The sequence below is a fragment of the Misgurnus anguillicaudatus genome, chromosome 3 (genome assembly GCF_027580225.2).
Source record: "Misgurnus anguillicaudatus chromosome 3, ASM2758022v2, whole genome shotgun sequence".
NCBI lineage: Eukaryota > Metazoa > Chordata > Actinopteri > Cypriniformes > Cobitidae > Misgurnus > Misgurnus anguillicaudatus.
Genome location: NC_073339.2, coordinates 4,602,748 through 4,620,150, shown reverse-complemented (window position 1 = coordinate 4,620,150; position 17,403 = coordinate 4,602,748). Strand labels below are relative to the sequence as shown.

The 17,403-nt window shown below is 38.6% G+C and overlaps 1 protein-coding gene and 1 long non-coding RNA gene across 5 annotated transcripts in view; one reads left to right on the top strand and one right to left on the bottom strand.

Moving 5' to 3' along the window:
• LOC129443899 (adhesion G protein-coupled receptor E3-like) overlaps positions 1-17,403 on the top strand; it is a 137,286-nt gene that overhangs the window by 18,194 nt on the left and 101,689 nt on the right. The window lies entirely within an intron of this gene.
• LOC129452361 (uncharacterized) lies at positions 8,923-17,273 on the bottom strand. Of its 2 annotated transcripts, XR_012363583.1 has the most exons (6): positions 17,024-17,273; positions 16,886-16,942; positions 15,754-16,562; positions 14,340-14,484; positions 9,563-9,619; positions 8,923-9,237 (listed from the first exon to the last, which is right to left on the bottom strand). It is a non-coding gene; the product is annotated as an uncharacterized lncRNA (long non-coding RNA). The 2 variants fall into 2 exon arrangements; XR_012363589.1 differs by lacking the exon at positions 14,340-14,484.

The window sequence follows — 17,403 nt, the reverse complement described above, 5'->3', positions numbered from 1 at the left end:
GACTTTTACTCATGGCACATGGATTGTCCGCCTCTGACTGACGCACAACCTCAACGTCATCGTTCTTAGCCACCCGCATCTGTTCGCTGATTGCATAGGCGTAAATCCCGGGGGGGTCGGGGGGGACAGGACCCCCCCATCTGAGGGTTGTCCCCCCCTAAAATATCATTAAAATATGTGTATTGAAAATAATTTAATGATTTATAATACTTAAAATAGTTGTGTAAGAAGTAAAACAATACAAATGCAAACGGAGCAACAACAAAAAACGTTGTAAACATTTTTATTCCCCCCTCCCTTGCCTCACAGTGGTTTGGTCCACTGCCAGCGCCACACAGTCGGGTGGTTGAGAAGTGTACGAAGCCGACGAGTTAATCAGCTATATACCTACAAACCAACGTTTCCCACCACTTATCAGTTTATCCACATGTGTTTTAAAACTGGTCTATTTGGATTTTGGACATATAAACATGAACATATTTAGTTTTATGAGAACAGAAGCAGATAAACGAACAAGAAAACATTGTTATGCATTCATGCAGAGGTGAGGCAGAGCTGAAAGTAACATATTACATTTACTCACGTTGCTGTAATTGGGTTTTTTTTGTGTGTACTTTTACTTTTTTGAGTAGTTTTTAAAATCTGTACTTTTACTTTTACGTAAGTATGTTTTGTTTAACGTATTGTAGGCTACTTCGCTACATTTTAAATCATATCTGTTACTGAGTAAAAATAAAACAAAAAAGCAAGAAGCGCCACGGATGATTGAATGATGGGCGGGGGAACGTGCAGAAAGAGCCATGGAGAGGGACGAGACAGGCGCAGGCTAATGCAGACCCTCAATTCAATTCTTATGAAAGAAACCCTTGGCCACTGACGCGAAGCGATTGTTTCATTCAAGCTCTTGAATTGCCGACCGGGTTTTTAGTGCTAATTTGCACGACGCGTTTTTAATACATGCGCATTATCCTTCGAGGTCTAGCAGCTTCGCGTCAAGTCAAACAACTTAAGAACGTCCTCGGGAATGCGCAGGTAATTAGACATTGCAGAGAGAGAGAGAGAGAGAGAGAGAGAGAGAGAGAGAGAGAGAGAGAGAGATTGAAAGACACCGGGTACACAGGTCAAGGAAGCTAGAATACAATAAACGTGTAAAGGATAATAGTATTATGGCACTCATCTCATGATATGCTCATTTAAACTAGGTATATAGTTTAATAAAATAATGTATGTTACCAGCAATACATCAATTACAACCTTACTATAGTGATTGTATTTACTAGCTGCTTACCTCATATTATTTTTGCTTTAAAAGTGCATAACTCACCTGTAAAAATCATTAAATAATTCCATAAATGTTTCTTAGTTATAAAAAAGCTTTTTATTTTATTAACTTTTTGTTATTGCACTTTAATTGTAAAGATGTTCCTACAATAAAATACAACTAGTTTGAGATTTATATTCCCTGTCCTTTTTTAACTATACTAGAAACCTCTCCCCGCTGTAAAAAAAAAGTAACTTTTTACTCTGAGTAAAATTAAAATGACTTACTTTTTACTTTTACATGAGTATTTTTAGACCAGTAACTTTACTTTTACTTAAGTAAAATATTATTAAAGTAACTTTACTTGAATATTTTATTACTCGTTCCACCTCTGAATTCATGTGTATTAAAATTACATTTGCGTCCGTTCATAGAGAAAGAGAAACGTTTTCTATCTGTACACATTTCCTTGCAAGTACAGTTTTGCCTGTATTATTGGTGTCCCCCTCAAAAATTGTTCTTGAAAAATTTTATGTTTATTGTCCCCCCCAACATTTAGATGAGATTTTCGCCCCTGGCTGATTGGTCCTGCAGGTTTTTGCAGGAGAAAACGAAACTCTACAGAGCAGTCCCAGACGTAGTACTGAAGCTAAATGAAAATTAAGCGAAAGCACATAGGAGGGCGGAGCCAGGCTAAAATGTCACCTTCAAAGTTTAGTTTTGGTTCTAAACTATTTATTTCTGCTGTCATGTTTGCAATCTTATCTTTGTGCTCATCTGTTCCTTGCTGACACACTGATGAGTGTTTATATCACACTGATCTCAGATCAGACTGCTCATTTCAGATCTAATTCTTAACCATTACATCAGGAAGCACGAACACTGACTTCAAATGTGTAAAAAAAAATTGTGTCTACACACAAGAAAAAGGAAGTTTTGCAAGCGATTACTTTTATGCGGTTTCTTTGAGTAAAAAAACACAGTTCAAGCTAACATGAATTACTGATGAACTGGTCTTGCTGGAAGATTTATGCATCAACAATGAAGTTTGTCTATGCTGTGTGCATCTGGATTTGTCTGTCAGGTCAGTTTTGTGTGTATTTATGTCTGAGTAGAGTGATGGTACACAGCAGAAATTGGAAAGTTAAAATTTCAATGTTAAACACTTTTGACTAGAATTTAAAACCTAAAGAGTAAATGAAACATATTTAGAGTAAATTGATGTTCAGAGTTGAAGTTAATTGATTGAGTTAATCATCCAAGTTTTAACCCAACTCAGAGATGTAACTGCAACCTGCACACACATTTCACTCTTCCGTAAAATCGTTAAAAATGTAAATGCTCCTGTAATGCAATCTGTGACATTATCCTATCCATCACCATTTCTGTTTGAAACCTAAAATTGTATTTTACATTGTACTTGTAGAGGTTGATGGCTGTTTCATTTAAAGTCGCTATCACTGCGATCAGTGTTTGCATTTCATTAGCTCATTTGCATTATAAAGAACACACCTAAAATGGCACATTTTTGCTTTCATCTACACAGCAAAATTGCCTGTGTTAAATGTACAGTATTGTTCAAAATAATAGCAGTACAATGTGACTAACCAGAATAATCAAGGTTTTTAGTATATTTTTTATTGCTACGTGGCAAACAAGTTACCAGTAGGTTCAGTAGATTCTCAGAAAACAAACAAGACCCAGCATTCATGATATGCACGCTCTTAAGGCTGTGCAATTGGGCAATTAGTTGAAAGGGGTGTGTTCAGAAAAATAGCAGTGTCTACCTTTGACTGTACAAACTCAAAACTATTTTGTACAAAAAAAAAATTTTTCTGGGATTTAGCAATCCTGTGAATCACTAAACTAATATTTAGTTGTATGACCACAGTTTTTTAAAACTGCTTGACATCTGTGTGGCATGGAGTCAACCAACTTGTGGCACCTCTCAGCTGTTATTCCACTCCATGATTCTTTAACAACATTCCACAATTCATTCACATTTCTTGGTTTTGCTTCAGAAACAGCATTTTTGATATCACCCCACAAGTTCTCAATTGGATTAAGGTCTGGAGATTGGGCTGGGCACTCCATAACATTAATTTTGTTGGTTTGGAACCAAGACTTTGCCCACTTACTAGTGTGTTTTGGGTCATTGTCTTGTTGAAACAACCATTTCAAGGGCATGTCCTCTTCCGCATAGGGCAACATGACCTCTTCAAGTATTTTAACATATGCAAACTGATCCATGATCCCTGGTATGCGATAAATAGGCCCAACACCATAGTAGGAGAAACATGCCCATATCATGATGCTTGCACCTCCATGCTTCACTGTCTTCACTGTGTACTGTGGCTTGAATTCAGAGTTTGGGGGTCGTCTCACAAACTGCCTGTGGCCCTTGGACCCAAAAAGAACAATTTTACTCTCATCAGTCCACAAAATGTTCCTCCATTTCTCTTTAGGCCAGTTGATGTGTTCTTTGGCAAATTGTAAACTCTTCTGCACATGCCTTTTTTTTAACAGAGGGACTTTGCGGGGGATTCTTGAAAATAGATTAGCTTCACACAGACATCTTCTAACTGTCACAGTACTTACAGGTAACTCCAGACTGTCTTTGATCATCCTGGAGGTGATCATTGGCTGAGCCTTTGCCATTCTGGTTATTCTTCTATCCATTTTGATGGTTGTCTTCCATTTTCTTCCTCGTCTCTCTGGTTTTGCTCTCCATTTTAAGGCATTGGAGATCATTTTAGCTGAACAGCCTATCATTTTTTGCACCTCTTTATAGGTTTTCCCCTCTCCAATCAACTTTTTAATCAAAGTACGCTGTTCTTCTGAACAATGTCTTGAACGACCCATTTTCCTCAGCTTTCAAATGCATGTTCAACAAGTGTTGGCTTCATCCTTAAATAGGGGCCACCTGATTCACACCTGTTTCTTCACAAAATTGATGACCTCAGTGATTGAATGCCACACTGCTATTTTTTTAAACACACCCCTTTCAACTAATTCAACTAATTGCCCAATTGCACAGCCTTAAGAGCGTGCATATCATGAATGCTGGGTCTCATTTGTTTTCTGAGAATCTACTGAACCTACTGGTAACTTGTTTGCCACGTAGCAATAAAAAATATACTAAAAACCTTAATTATTCCGGTTAGTCACATTGTACTGCTATTATTTTGAACAATACTGTACACTGTATGGGTATAACCAGGTCTGATGGTACTCATGTAAACACCAGCAGTGTACATGTAACAGTGGTGTTTTGCTGTGTACTGTAGTATGATATTCAGCTCTCTCACTCACTCAAAAAAATAAAAAGTTGGATTTACTTAAAAAAACTTTGTCAAGTGGGTTCCACATAGCTTTGTAAAGTGATGTCAACAAAAAAAAAATAAGTTGTATTTACTAAAAAGGTTTGTGTAAAATTGACATTTTAAATGTTGCATGGACTGAAGAAATCCTAGTAAAGTCATTATTATGAAACATTTAATTAATGAAAAAAAAATAAAAGTAATGACTTAATAACTCCATAACAACGAATTAATCAATCAAAGTGCAGCTGCTCAATACAATCTTTATTTAAATACAGTTTATCAAACATATCACAAACATATTTGAAATGCAATGTTACATTTAAATCCGTTTGTTTTGTTCTAAAATATATCAGAACAAGTTCATTGACTCATACTTGGTCACTTATTACTCATGTACCTATCTAATGGTGCTACACTTCTGCAAGAGGATGCCAGAACAACATTTTACCCATAATACACTGCAGCATCATCAGCCAATGAGATGCAAGTCTGGATTGGTTTTATTACAGTTTTTCTGAATTGCCAAAACACATTTTTTGAAACCATCACTCATTTTCTCAAAACCATAATCACAAATCCCAATTTTAAACAAAATTCACAGAACCCCTGACTCTTCTAGCAAAATCAAACAATTCCTTCAAAACCATTTCACTTGTATTCAAAATCAAACTAAGCTTTCAAATCATACACACACAAGTCTATAATATAAAACACTACAAGCATCCATTAGACACTACCTTAAAAAATGCAAAACACAACATTCAGACATCTGCTTACAGAAAAATACATGTTTATTGTACATACAGTAACAACACACTTGACAAATACTGTTAAAAATATATATTACTGTAATCACAAGTTTAGTTCAGTAAATATAGTGAATACTTTACTGTAAGTACTGCAAGTAATAGTAAGTTTTCAATATTACTGTAAGCAGCACTTGTATTTTGTAAAAAGTCAGCAATCCAACTGAAAATTTTGCCAATTGCATCGTCTCTGGTGTCCTTTTCTTCCTCATACTCTTCATCTGCCTCTCAGACTGTTTCCAATCCACACAATTGGTAAAAAATACCATTAGATAAAAGTGTGTAGAATTTTGAGTTGTTGTGTTTACTCGATAATAACGGTGTTGTAGTTGTGTTCAACTTTTGCCTGCCTGTGCTTAGCATTTATAAAACATGTTCATTGCAGTGTGAAATGTGTGTTTTAGTGAGAAGTTTGTGTTTAGTGTTTTGCAAAAAAGTGCATGATTTGACAAATGGGTTTTAAAATGTAACTGCAACCTGCAAACACATTTCACTCTTCCGTAAAATCGTTAAAAAATGTAAATTCTCCTGTAATGCAATCTGTGACATTATCAACAAACATGAATTTGGTTCAGAGATTGGGGTTTAGTGTTTTAGCAATTCAGAAAAACTGTAATCTGTAACTTTTACGCAACAATGTTATATTGGCTGAACAAATAATTTTGAAGTAAAGCTGACAAGACACAGTCTTTTGTTGAAATTACTAAGTTTAAGTAATTATATGCAGTTACTTGTGTTTGTTAAGTAAAGTGAACAAGAAATTATTTAGTAAAACTGACTCCAACCAAGTTCATTTTTTTTTTGAGTGCAGTTTTACATCCTGAACCATTTTTAAACACTGACACTTACAGATTAACTGCAGCATAATGTAGACACTTAAACATCAAGAATCAGGGTATGAATCACAATGATGGTGACAATAGAATGAAAAGCTTCATACTGCAATGCATGCTGGGTATCAACAAATTACAAATCTCACCCAGGACTCCCAGAATGCACCGGGGCTAGGGTGACCACCTGCTAATAAGCCCAAGGGGGGAGAAGGGGTGTTTTTCTGAGGGACAATGTGGGACACTCCCTGGCCCGGCGGTGCACCCGACCCACGGGCCGACTTATTTATAGTGGTTTACCCATTTCTAGCACATGCGACCTTACACTGCAAAAAAATTATTTTCTAGAAAAAAATTATTGTATTTTTGTCTTCTTTTCAGCAAAAATATCAAAAAATTCTTAAATGAAGGTGCTTTTTCTTGATGAGCAAAACGACCCAAAAAGTCTAGTTTTTAGACAAAAAATATTAAATGTATGTGATTTTGTGCACAAAACAAAAAAATCTGCCAATGGGGTAAGCAAAAAAATCTTGAACATTTTTCTAAAACACTAAATTCAAGATTTTTTCCTTGTTTTATGCACAAAATCACTTAAATTTGATATTTTTGGTCTAAAAACTAGACTTTTCTTGGGTCGTTTTGCTCCTTAAGATAAAGCATCTTAATTTAAGAATTTTTAGATATTTTTACTGAAAACCATACAAAAATACCAAGACATTTTTTTCTTGAAAATCATTTTTTGCAGTGTACATGGCATATTAATAATGCCCTATTCCCCTAAACACGATGTATGCTCATGAATAGGCCAACCAATGTGTATTTTTTTAAAATAAAGATTCATAATATTTTGAACATTCAATGATTGACAGATGCACTTTCATTTACGATTTACTTTAGCTATTTAATTTATTTTTCATTATAATTTATTCACTTAGCAACACCCTTAGCAACACATAAATATATAATGAGACAAAGTCTGAGAACCGTTTGTTGTTTTTATTTGAGCTTTCATGTTGTTGTTCGCAGTCAGGGACTATTTTTTCTAGCGGAAGGAATGCTTTTATTGATTTAACTTCATGAAAGTTGCACTAATATTTTTTTTTACTTTAATATTGTGTGGTAACCGTTTTATAAAAGCAATAAGGTACTCGAGGCAAGTGCTGTATCGTGAATAAGTAACGGCTGAAGGGCGTTGTTAGGCACGACGCGAAGCGGAGTTACTTATTCACGATACAGCACAGCCTCTCGTACCTTATTGCTTACATAAAACACTGCTCAGATATGCTATTGTTTATATAAATGCCACGTTAGTATAACAAAGAAAATAGAAACACTCACTTTAGTCAGACGTCCGTTTATCCTGCATTCTGCACATAAACGCCTCCACCGCACAATATCTCCACAGACACGCTGCCTTATTAGCTCTTGTGCTCGTAAGCGGAAACATGTCTTTGAAATAAACATGCGCTAAGTGCCCAGAAACATTCACCAAACAAACATTCATATCCTGATCTGTTATACAGAAAGCACACAGCGAGAGTACAGGCACTACTAGTCCTTTCTTTACACTTCTGTTCCTCCATCTGCCTGAGCTTTTTGCTGTATTGTGGCTCATAAAGGTGCAATGAACAGCGGTTTAGAGCATCACGCTTGCTAAATCACCCTCTTCCATACCATATCAAGGCTCGATATCTAGCACCAGTGCTGTGATTGGCTGAAACGCTCGGGGCACGTGGAGTGCCTTCCAGGCAGCGCTGCCTTGAAGGCTTCATTGAGGGCTTAAAACACCAACGAGTCAGGAGCTCACCTCCTGCTGAAAACTGTGCTAATTAGCAAATCCAGATGATTGGAACAAAATACCTGAGAGGACTTTTACTCATGGCACATGAATTGTCCGCCTCTGACTGATGCACAACCTCAACGTCATCGTTCTTAGCCACCCCCATCTGTTCGCTGATTGGTCCTGCAGGTTTTTGCAGGAGAAAACGAAACTCTACAGAGCAGTCCCAGACGTTGTACTGAAGCGAAATGAAAATTAAGTGGAAGCACATAGGAGGGCGGAGCCAGGCTAAAATGTCACCTTCAATGTTTAGTTTTGGTTCTAAACTATTTATTTCTGCTGTCATGTTTGCAATCTTATCTTTGTGCTCATCTGTTCCTTGCTGACACAATGATGAGTGTTTATATCACACTGATCTCAGATCAGACTGCTCATTTCAAATCTAATTCTTAACCATTACATCAGGAAGCACGAACACTGACTTTAAAGAGCCAGTAAGATGACAATTTTAAGCATCCTATCACTATTTATAAGTCCCGGACAACAGGTTTAAATGCATGCAAGGTCAAAAAACACTGTAATTTTCTCAAAATATAAATTTAAAATTACCCCATTTCTCAGAGATCCCCAAACGATTCGTGTGAAGCCATTCAACGACTCAGCCTGCCTAAACCCCACCTTTCAGTAGCCTACTCTGCTCTGATTGGTCAACTGACAGAGTGTCTTTGCACACAATGCACAGATCAGTCTCACAGACCAGTGGTGGCACAGACCAACAACAGTGCAACATGTATTGACCTCGTGCTAACATGATTTACTGAGAAGACATTGTCAACATCAATACACATCATTCATCATTAATCCAAGTGTAACCTACAGGTACCCCATAAAAGGTGGTAAATGACCAGGCACAAGGCAGTGGTGAAGTTTTAACTCAAGAAAACAGTTTTATTCAAACAAATAGAGACATAAGGATGTAACGTAAATCTCCAATGCAGATACCCACAAAGAAATCAAAAGAATTAAACCAAAATAAAACAAAAGGCGACCCCCGGATGGCCACAGGTTACCTATTCGTGTGAAGATAATGTGTTAGACAAATGTGCTCGCACTGCAATCCACTCACAGCAAATCACACTGCAGACCTAAAGAAAAAAGACATAAGAGTGACCAAACCACCACACCATCATCCACCAGTGAAGGCAACCCCGCAGCCACCGATGGGTCAAAATGAAATCTACAAAGGAAAACAAAAAAAACAATATTAGCAACAGTGGGTACTGCAACTGAAGTACATAAACGTTTTAAATGAACTAGAAATCTTTCTGTTTGTTCTCTGATTGTGGCCTTAGTTCTTATATGGTCAACTTAAAGAAACAACACTTCAAAAGGAAAATTAAATATCAAATAAACGGTAACCGTGCATCCCTGCAAGGGAAAACACAATCCATTACTAAATAAATAAAACAGAGAAGCCCAGATTTACATTCAACCTTCATATCAATAGTCATAAAACAATTAAAACTTTATAAACCCTTTAAAAATAATAAAATAAACAATACCTCTACCATCCTTTATCTTGTTTTAGTGATATTCAGGCAACCAGCAAGTCCTTAATACTAAAAACAACAAACAAAATATAAATAAAAAATACAATATGTGATTCATTTTATTCAAACAATAAAATCACTACCTGCCAAACGATGCCTCATATGTTTAACACTAATATCACTAGTGTTTGATATACAACTGCAGACAAACGATCTTTACTCCTGCTGGTCTATTGCCATTACGCAATACATCGCGCTGTGTTTTCTTAGCTTTGTCGTAGCTACCTTTCATGGATTAGCGGAAGGACCAAAGGAGGAAGTGAAAGAACGAATCATACCACTTCCTTTTATAGCACTAAGGCTGATGGGATTTGTAGTTCCCAAAACACACCCGTTACAATCTACCCCCTAGATTTAAATCGACGTCCCGTCGATTACTTTAGCACACTACAACCAAGGACGGAACATTACATTAGGCCCATTGTTAGACAGTCTTATCATAGGAAGAGCAAGCTGATCACTTAGCTGGACTTCATTAGCACATACTGGCCGAGGGAGACGATGTGGATTTGAGTGGGACCCAGCTGTCGGCCTCTTGGTTCGTCTTACTACCACTTCCAGTTGTTGTGGGGGCTGATGGTCTTTAGAAACATCTTGATATGCATCATCTAACAGAGGTTGAGGCATATTAACTTTATCTTGAGTAATGACATCCTCAGGTGCTAGGGCCACAATGACATTCTCCTCATCTCTGTCTCCAAAGATTTCATGACGGTCCCCTAAATTCAAGAGTCCAGGATCATCCAATGAAATATAAGCTGGTCGCAATTCACAACGGTGAATATGTCGAAGATTACCACCTCCTTCCAACGGAACAATGGAGTAGACTGCTCCGTGTTCATCTGGGCATCGGACCACTTCATAGGGAGTAGCATCCCAGGCATCCTGGATCTTATTCCTGCCTTTTTATGTTATGAGCTCTCTGATACACCACCTGGCCTTCTTGTAATTTTTCATGGGACACCTTAGAATCATTCAATCGGGCACGATGCTCTGCGGCAGACTTTAGGCGGGCTCGAGCCTTATTAAACATCCGTTCCAGATTATTTTTGTGGTCCACTACCCAATCCACTTCACTCTGGGTAGTTAAAAATAGGTTTTTATTTCAGAAATAAAGCCTGTTTTTCTTGGAAAACCAGGAGGAGATTGATTGCAGCTACTTTTCTCACTGCACTTGATTATGGTGATTTGTTATACAGAATGGCGTCTGATCGTAGTTTGTCCTTGTTGGATACTGTTTACCATAGTGCCTTGAGATTTGTGACAGGATGTAAGGCAATAACACATCATTGTACTTTGTACAAATTGACAAACTGGCCTGCATTGTCAGTGAGGAGGCATATACATTGGCTTATTTTCATTTATAAGTCTTTGTTGAATATGCTACCGTCGTATCTTTGTTCTTATATGACATGTAATATCAGCTCTTATAATTTACGCTCCAGTAATTTGTATTTATTATCTGTTCCAATGGTCCGTACAGAGCTGGGAAAAAAGGCTTTTAGTTACGCAGCCCCAGCCACTTGGAATATGTTACAGTCTGATTTGCAATTACAATCATTGATTTCTCTTGATGAATTTAAACGACATTTGCAAGTTTTTGAAAATGATGCCATAAACAGTTGTCAGTGTTTTTAAATTAATTTGTTGTTTAAACGTATTGTACAATTAACTTGTATTTTTTAAGTAGTCCAATGTTAACTGTTTATATATTTATGAGGATTTTGTCTAGTATTTGCTGTGTGCGTATTTTATTTTGTTTTGTATGTGTATTGTTGTAACTTTGTTCTGTATTTATGCTGCCATTTTGGCCAGGTCTCTCTTGAAAAAGAGGTTTTACATCTCAACGAGATTCATCTGGTAAAATAAAGGTTAAATAAAAATAAAATAAAAAAACTATCCAATCCTAATATAATGTCAAGAGGTAGATGTGGTTCCTGTCCAAACATAAGTACATAAGGACTGCGTCCAGTAACTTGATGCTCCGTGGTATTATAAGCGTATACTACCTGGGCAAGATGGTCTGGCCAATGGCATTTTTCTTCCGGGGGCAAAGTACGCAGCAAATCATGCATTGTTCTATTAAAGCGTTCACATTGCCCATTTCCTTGTGGTCTATAAGGTGTTGTACGAGTTTTTGAAATGCCATACAGCCTACATAACTCTTGAATCAGTCTACTTTCAAAGCACCGCCCCTGATCTGAGTGGATTTGTCGTGGTACTCCAAATAAGTAGAACCAACGTTCTACCAAGACCCGTGCCACTGTTGATGCTGTTTGATCCCTTGTCGGAATGGCTTGCGTGAATTTTGAAAACACGTCCGTCATGACCAGTACATTTTCAAGTCCATTTGATGCAGGTTCCAGCAAGGTGAAATCAATAGCCAGTATATCCAATGGCCTCTCCGCCGTCAAGTGCCCCATAAAACTACGTACTTTTGGTCGTACCACTTTCGCTAAGGTGCAACGTTGGCATCTCTTACACCATTCCTCAATGAACTTGAACATACCAGGCCAATAACATCGAGTTCTCACTAAGCTTGTTGTTCTTTCAATCCCTTGATGGCCGTGATCATCATGCAAACTTATAAGGACCCTTTCTCTGAGGGCGGCTGGCAATACAACTTGACGGATTTCTCGATGTTCATCTTGTGGGAAAAAACGGCGATATAACACTGCCTCTATCTTAATCAGCTTTCCCCACTGCCGTACTAATTCAAGTACTTCCGATGGCTCTGACGCCCTCTCCTGTGCATCTGGTGGTCTTTGCCGATCCCAATAAACAAGAAATCGTCCAATAACTGCATCAGATTCTTGTAGCTTGCTAAGATCTTCTCTCGGTTGTTCGGGGAAAACAGAAATGGTTTCACTTGCAACATGTTGACAGTTCTGAGCACATTGATATAACTCTCTTGGTATTACAGTAGTCATTGCCAGTTCGGCTACAGGTGCAGCAGTTTTTCTAGACAGAGCATCAGCATTCACATTGGACCGTCCAGGCTTATACTTAATTTCCAAATCAAAATCCGCAAGCTGGTTAGCCCATCGTTGTTCCAACGCCCCCAATTTTGCGCTGCGCAGATGACTGAGTGGGTTATTGTCTGTATACACCAGGCATTTCTGACCAAGTAGATACTCTCTGAATTTTTCAGTAACAGCCCACTTTAGAGCCAAAAATTCCAGTTTCATGGAGCTGTAATTCTGCATGTTACGTTCTGAGGGTCGCAAACCTCGGCTGGCAAATGCAACTGGCCTGTACTTGCCTCCCTCTTCCTGCGATAGAACTGCTCCTAGACCTTGGTGACTTGCATCAATATCCAGGATAAAGGACTTACTAAAATCAGCATAAGCTAGCACTGGGGCATTGATTAAAGCTGCTTTAAGAGTTTGAAATGCATTTTCACATGACTCAGTCCATTTAGTCCCTAGATCAATCTTTGGCCGCTTGGTTTTCTTTCCCCTGATCACTTCTGCCACCAACGTATTCAAGGGTCCAGCAATACAAGAAAAATTCTTCACAAACCGTCGATAATAGCTTGCAAAGCCGAAAAAGGATCGAAGTTCTTGGAGATTTTTCGGGCAAACCCATTTAGCTACCGCAGATGTCTTTTCCGGATCTGTACTGACGCCCGTAGACGAGACCACATGCCCCAAATAACGGACCTCTGGCTGAAAGAAATGGCACTTACTCAGCTTTATCTTTAAATTCTGTTGTCGCAGTCGTTCTAGCACCAACTCAAGTCGCTGAAGATGTTGCTCGACAGTTGCTGAAAAAACAATCACATCATCCAAGTACAGCAATAAAGACTGAAAACTCTGGTCGCCAAAAATTCTCTCCATTAGCCTTTGAAAAGTACTTGGGGCATTACATAATCCAAAGGGCATCCTATTAAATTCAAAAAGGCCAAATGGGGTGCAAAAGGCAGTCTTAAAACGATCAGTTTCAGCTACTGGCACCTGGTTATATCCACTTGCCAGATCTAATGTCGAAAACCACTTTGCTCCAGTCAAGGCATCAAGCGACTCCTCTATCCTTGGTAAGGGGTAGGCATCCTTGCGAGTCCTAGAATTGAGCTGGCGATAATCAACACACATCCTCAGTGAGCCATCCTTCTTCTTCACCAACACAATGGGTGACGCATATGGGCTACAACTCTCCCTAATGACTTGACTGTCCAACAACTGCCTAATGTGTGCCTTTGCGGCCTCAAACTGGCTGGGAGGAATTCTACGATATCGCTGACGTACTGGTGTATCATCCACTAGTGGGATTTGATGATCAATTAAATTTGTACACCCCAAATCACCATCATGCTTAGAAAAAACATCAGAATCTTGTTAATAATCTCCCAACTGCCTCCTCCTCAGTCCCTGACAGCCCCTGCAATTTTAGCCCTTGAACATCAATGCTTGAATTTATGGTAATGGCTTGACATTGTACAATCACTGTATTAGGGTCAGATTGTAAATCTGCTTTGAACACAATGTCCTGTTCTGATTTAATAACTACCTCTGCACTAGCCAAACTACCCAATCTTATTCTTGGTGGCAAATATAAAGCTTCTGTACCAACATTGACCACTGGTATCTGAACTATACCTTGTGTACCTTGAACTAAGGCCGGTGATATTAACACCCCAGGAGGCAACCCCCCATCACTGGGACCTAAAGGTTCTAAAACAAAGGTGGTACAACTTTTTATACTCTTAGGGCACAATGCAGGTACTAACCTCATGGTCCCAGCTGGAATCTGAACCGGATGGAGGGACTGCACTCTCACGTAACCAATAAATCCAGGAAAAGGGGCATCATCTGCTCGCTGACACTGAGACAAGGCATCTTTCCAGCCTATCTCTGCCTGCCTGACCTGTGGGACTGAGAATAGTGCTGTGCCATATTTTTCAAATAGATCATTATAACATTGACCAATCACATTCATACCTAAAAGACCTGGGGTCAGCTCTTTCCGCTGATGAAACCCAGCATCAACAGGATCTTTCACAACCAAAATACCTGTCTAGGAAGAGTTTGCCCCAATACGGTCACGTCCACTTCAAAGTATCCCACATATGGTATTTCAAGACCATTAGCTGCTTTTAATTGGAGCCAACTACATTTTTTCAGTACATCTACTCCCAATTGTTGAAAATGCTTCTCAAAAAATGACTCTGTTACAGTAGTAACCATTGACCCTGTATCTAATAAACAAGAAATCTCAACCCCACCCATATGCACAGTTACAATGGGACATTTGCCCACAAGACGTTGTAAAATAGTAGGGCAGACGGGTGACTGTGAAACTTCACTATTATTAACAGTTTGACTCAGAACTGTAGGGGATGCCACACTATCATGCTCCTCCACTGAAGTTTCATTTACATTTACTTGGGGTGTTCTAGGGTTCGACTCTATAGGCCAAGGTTGTCGACAATGTCTAGCTATATGCCCAACCTTATTACAACGAAGACATCGTCGTGAACTATTTTGTCTAGTTGAGGTAACAGAGAACTCATTCTTTTGAGACATTAAACTATCAAAACGTTGGGTAAGTTCAGTTATTTGTATCTGTTGCTGCCTCAACATCTCTTTAACCTCTTTTAACTCTGTAGACTCATGAAATTTAACTTTAGGCTCATGCTCAACTACTCGGCCTTGAGTCAAATTGCACCATGGCTGAACACGTGAAGCAGCCATTTCCCCGTTTCCCTCTTCCACCCACCTAAGAGCTTCACTTCGAACCTCCAGTAGAGTAGAAGATGGCTTCTCCCGTACTAATCGTTTTAATTCACGTTTCAGCATCACATCTCAAACATGTTCCATAAACTGATCACGAAGAACCCTATCAGAGTTCGGAACACTTTCTGGATTACCACAAAGAATCAAGTCCATTAAAGACATTAAAGCATGGGAAAATTCAGTCAATGATTCACCCTCTTTCTGTTTTCGTTCAAAAAACCTCTGTTGTAGTTGTACAAATGTCTGTTTCCCCCCATACAAGTCTCTTAAAATATCAAAAACAGATTCTGGAGTTTCCCTAGTAGCTTGTGGACGGAGTTTTATCTCCATTCTAGCTTCCCCCCCCAGATGATCAAGCAAAAACACAACCTTCTCTTTATCAGACCAACCCCTGCCCTCAATACACACCTTGGCCTCTTCAGTCCAGTCCTCAACGCTTAATGTGGAGTCCATATTCCCATAAAACCGTGGGCATTTCCTTTCTCGTGGAACATAAAATACCCTACTCAAAGACACTGGAGATGAAGAATTAGCATTAGTCATAGAAGGGGGCCGTTGGTTAGAAGCATTGCTACTGGAGGGGGGATTCTCTCTCGTCAGCTGCTCATTTTGAGCCTGCAGCTGCCGTATCTGCTCCCGCAAGTCTAATAGTTCTTGTTCCATCTCTGTTGACAAATTTGACAAAGTTCAGGGAAAAAAAAAAGGTGATAGAGGTCCCACGAAGTGAAGTCCAATGATGCAGAGTCTGATGATCAACCTCATGCACGATTACCGTTTATTTTTAAAAAAACTAACAAAACTTCACAACCACCTTCGCCAACAGAGATGTTTGCCGACTACGCCAATTGTAACCTACAGGTACCCCATAAAAGGTGGTAAATGACCAGGCACAAGGCAGTGGTGAAGTTTTAACTCAAAAAAAACAGTTTTATTCGAACAAATAGAGACATAAGGATGTAACGTAAATCTCCAATGCAGATACCCACAAAGAAATCAAAAGAATTAAACCAAAATAAAACAAAAGGCGACCCCCGGATGGCCACAGGTTACCTATTCGTGTGAAGATAATGTGTTAGACAAATGTGCTCGCACTGCAATCCACTCACAGCAAATCACACTGCAGACCTAAAGAAAAAAGACATAAGAGTGACCAAACCACCACACCATCATCCACCAGTGAAGGCAACCCCGCAGCCACCGATGGGTCAAAATGAAATCTACAAAAGAAAACAAAAAAAACAATATTAGCAACAGTGGGTACTGCAACTGAAGTACATAAACGCTTTAAATGAACTAGAAATCTTTCCGTTTGTTCTCTGATTGTGACCTTAGTTCTTATATGGTCAACTTAAAGAAACAACACTTCAAAAGGAAAATTAAATATCAAATAAACGGTAACCGTGCATCCCTGCAAGGGAAAACACAATCCATTACTAAATAAATAAAACAGAAGCCCAGATTTACATTCAACCTTCATATCAATAGTCATAAAACAATTAAAACTTTATAAACCCTTTAAAAATAATAAAATAAACAATACCTCTACCATCCTTTATCTTGTTTTAGTGATATTCAGGCAACCAGCAAGTCCTTAATACTAAAAACAACAAACAAAATATAAATAAAAAATACAATAAAATACATGTGATTCATTTTATTCAAACAATAAAATCACTACCTGCCAAACGATGCCTCATATGTTTGACACTAATATCACTAGTGTTTGATATACAACTGCAGACAAACGATCTTTACTCCTGCTGGTCTATTGCCATTACGCAATACATCGCGCTGTGTTTTCTTAGCTTTGTCGTAGCTACCTTTCATGGATTAGCGGAAGGACCAAAGGAGGAAGTGAAAGAACGAATCATACCACTTCCTTTTATAGCACTAAGGCTGATGGGATTTGTAGTTCCCAAAACACACCCGTTACACAAGCAATACAAACGACGATTGAAACTAACATTTTACACTCATTTAAGCATTTATCTAAACTAACCGGGTCATAGCAAAACCGTAAATAAGCATGCATTAGCCGTTTGCTAACGTGACTCTCTG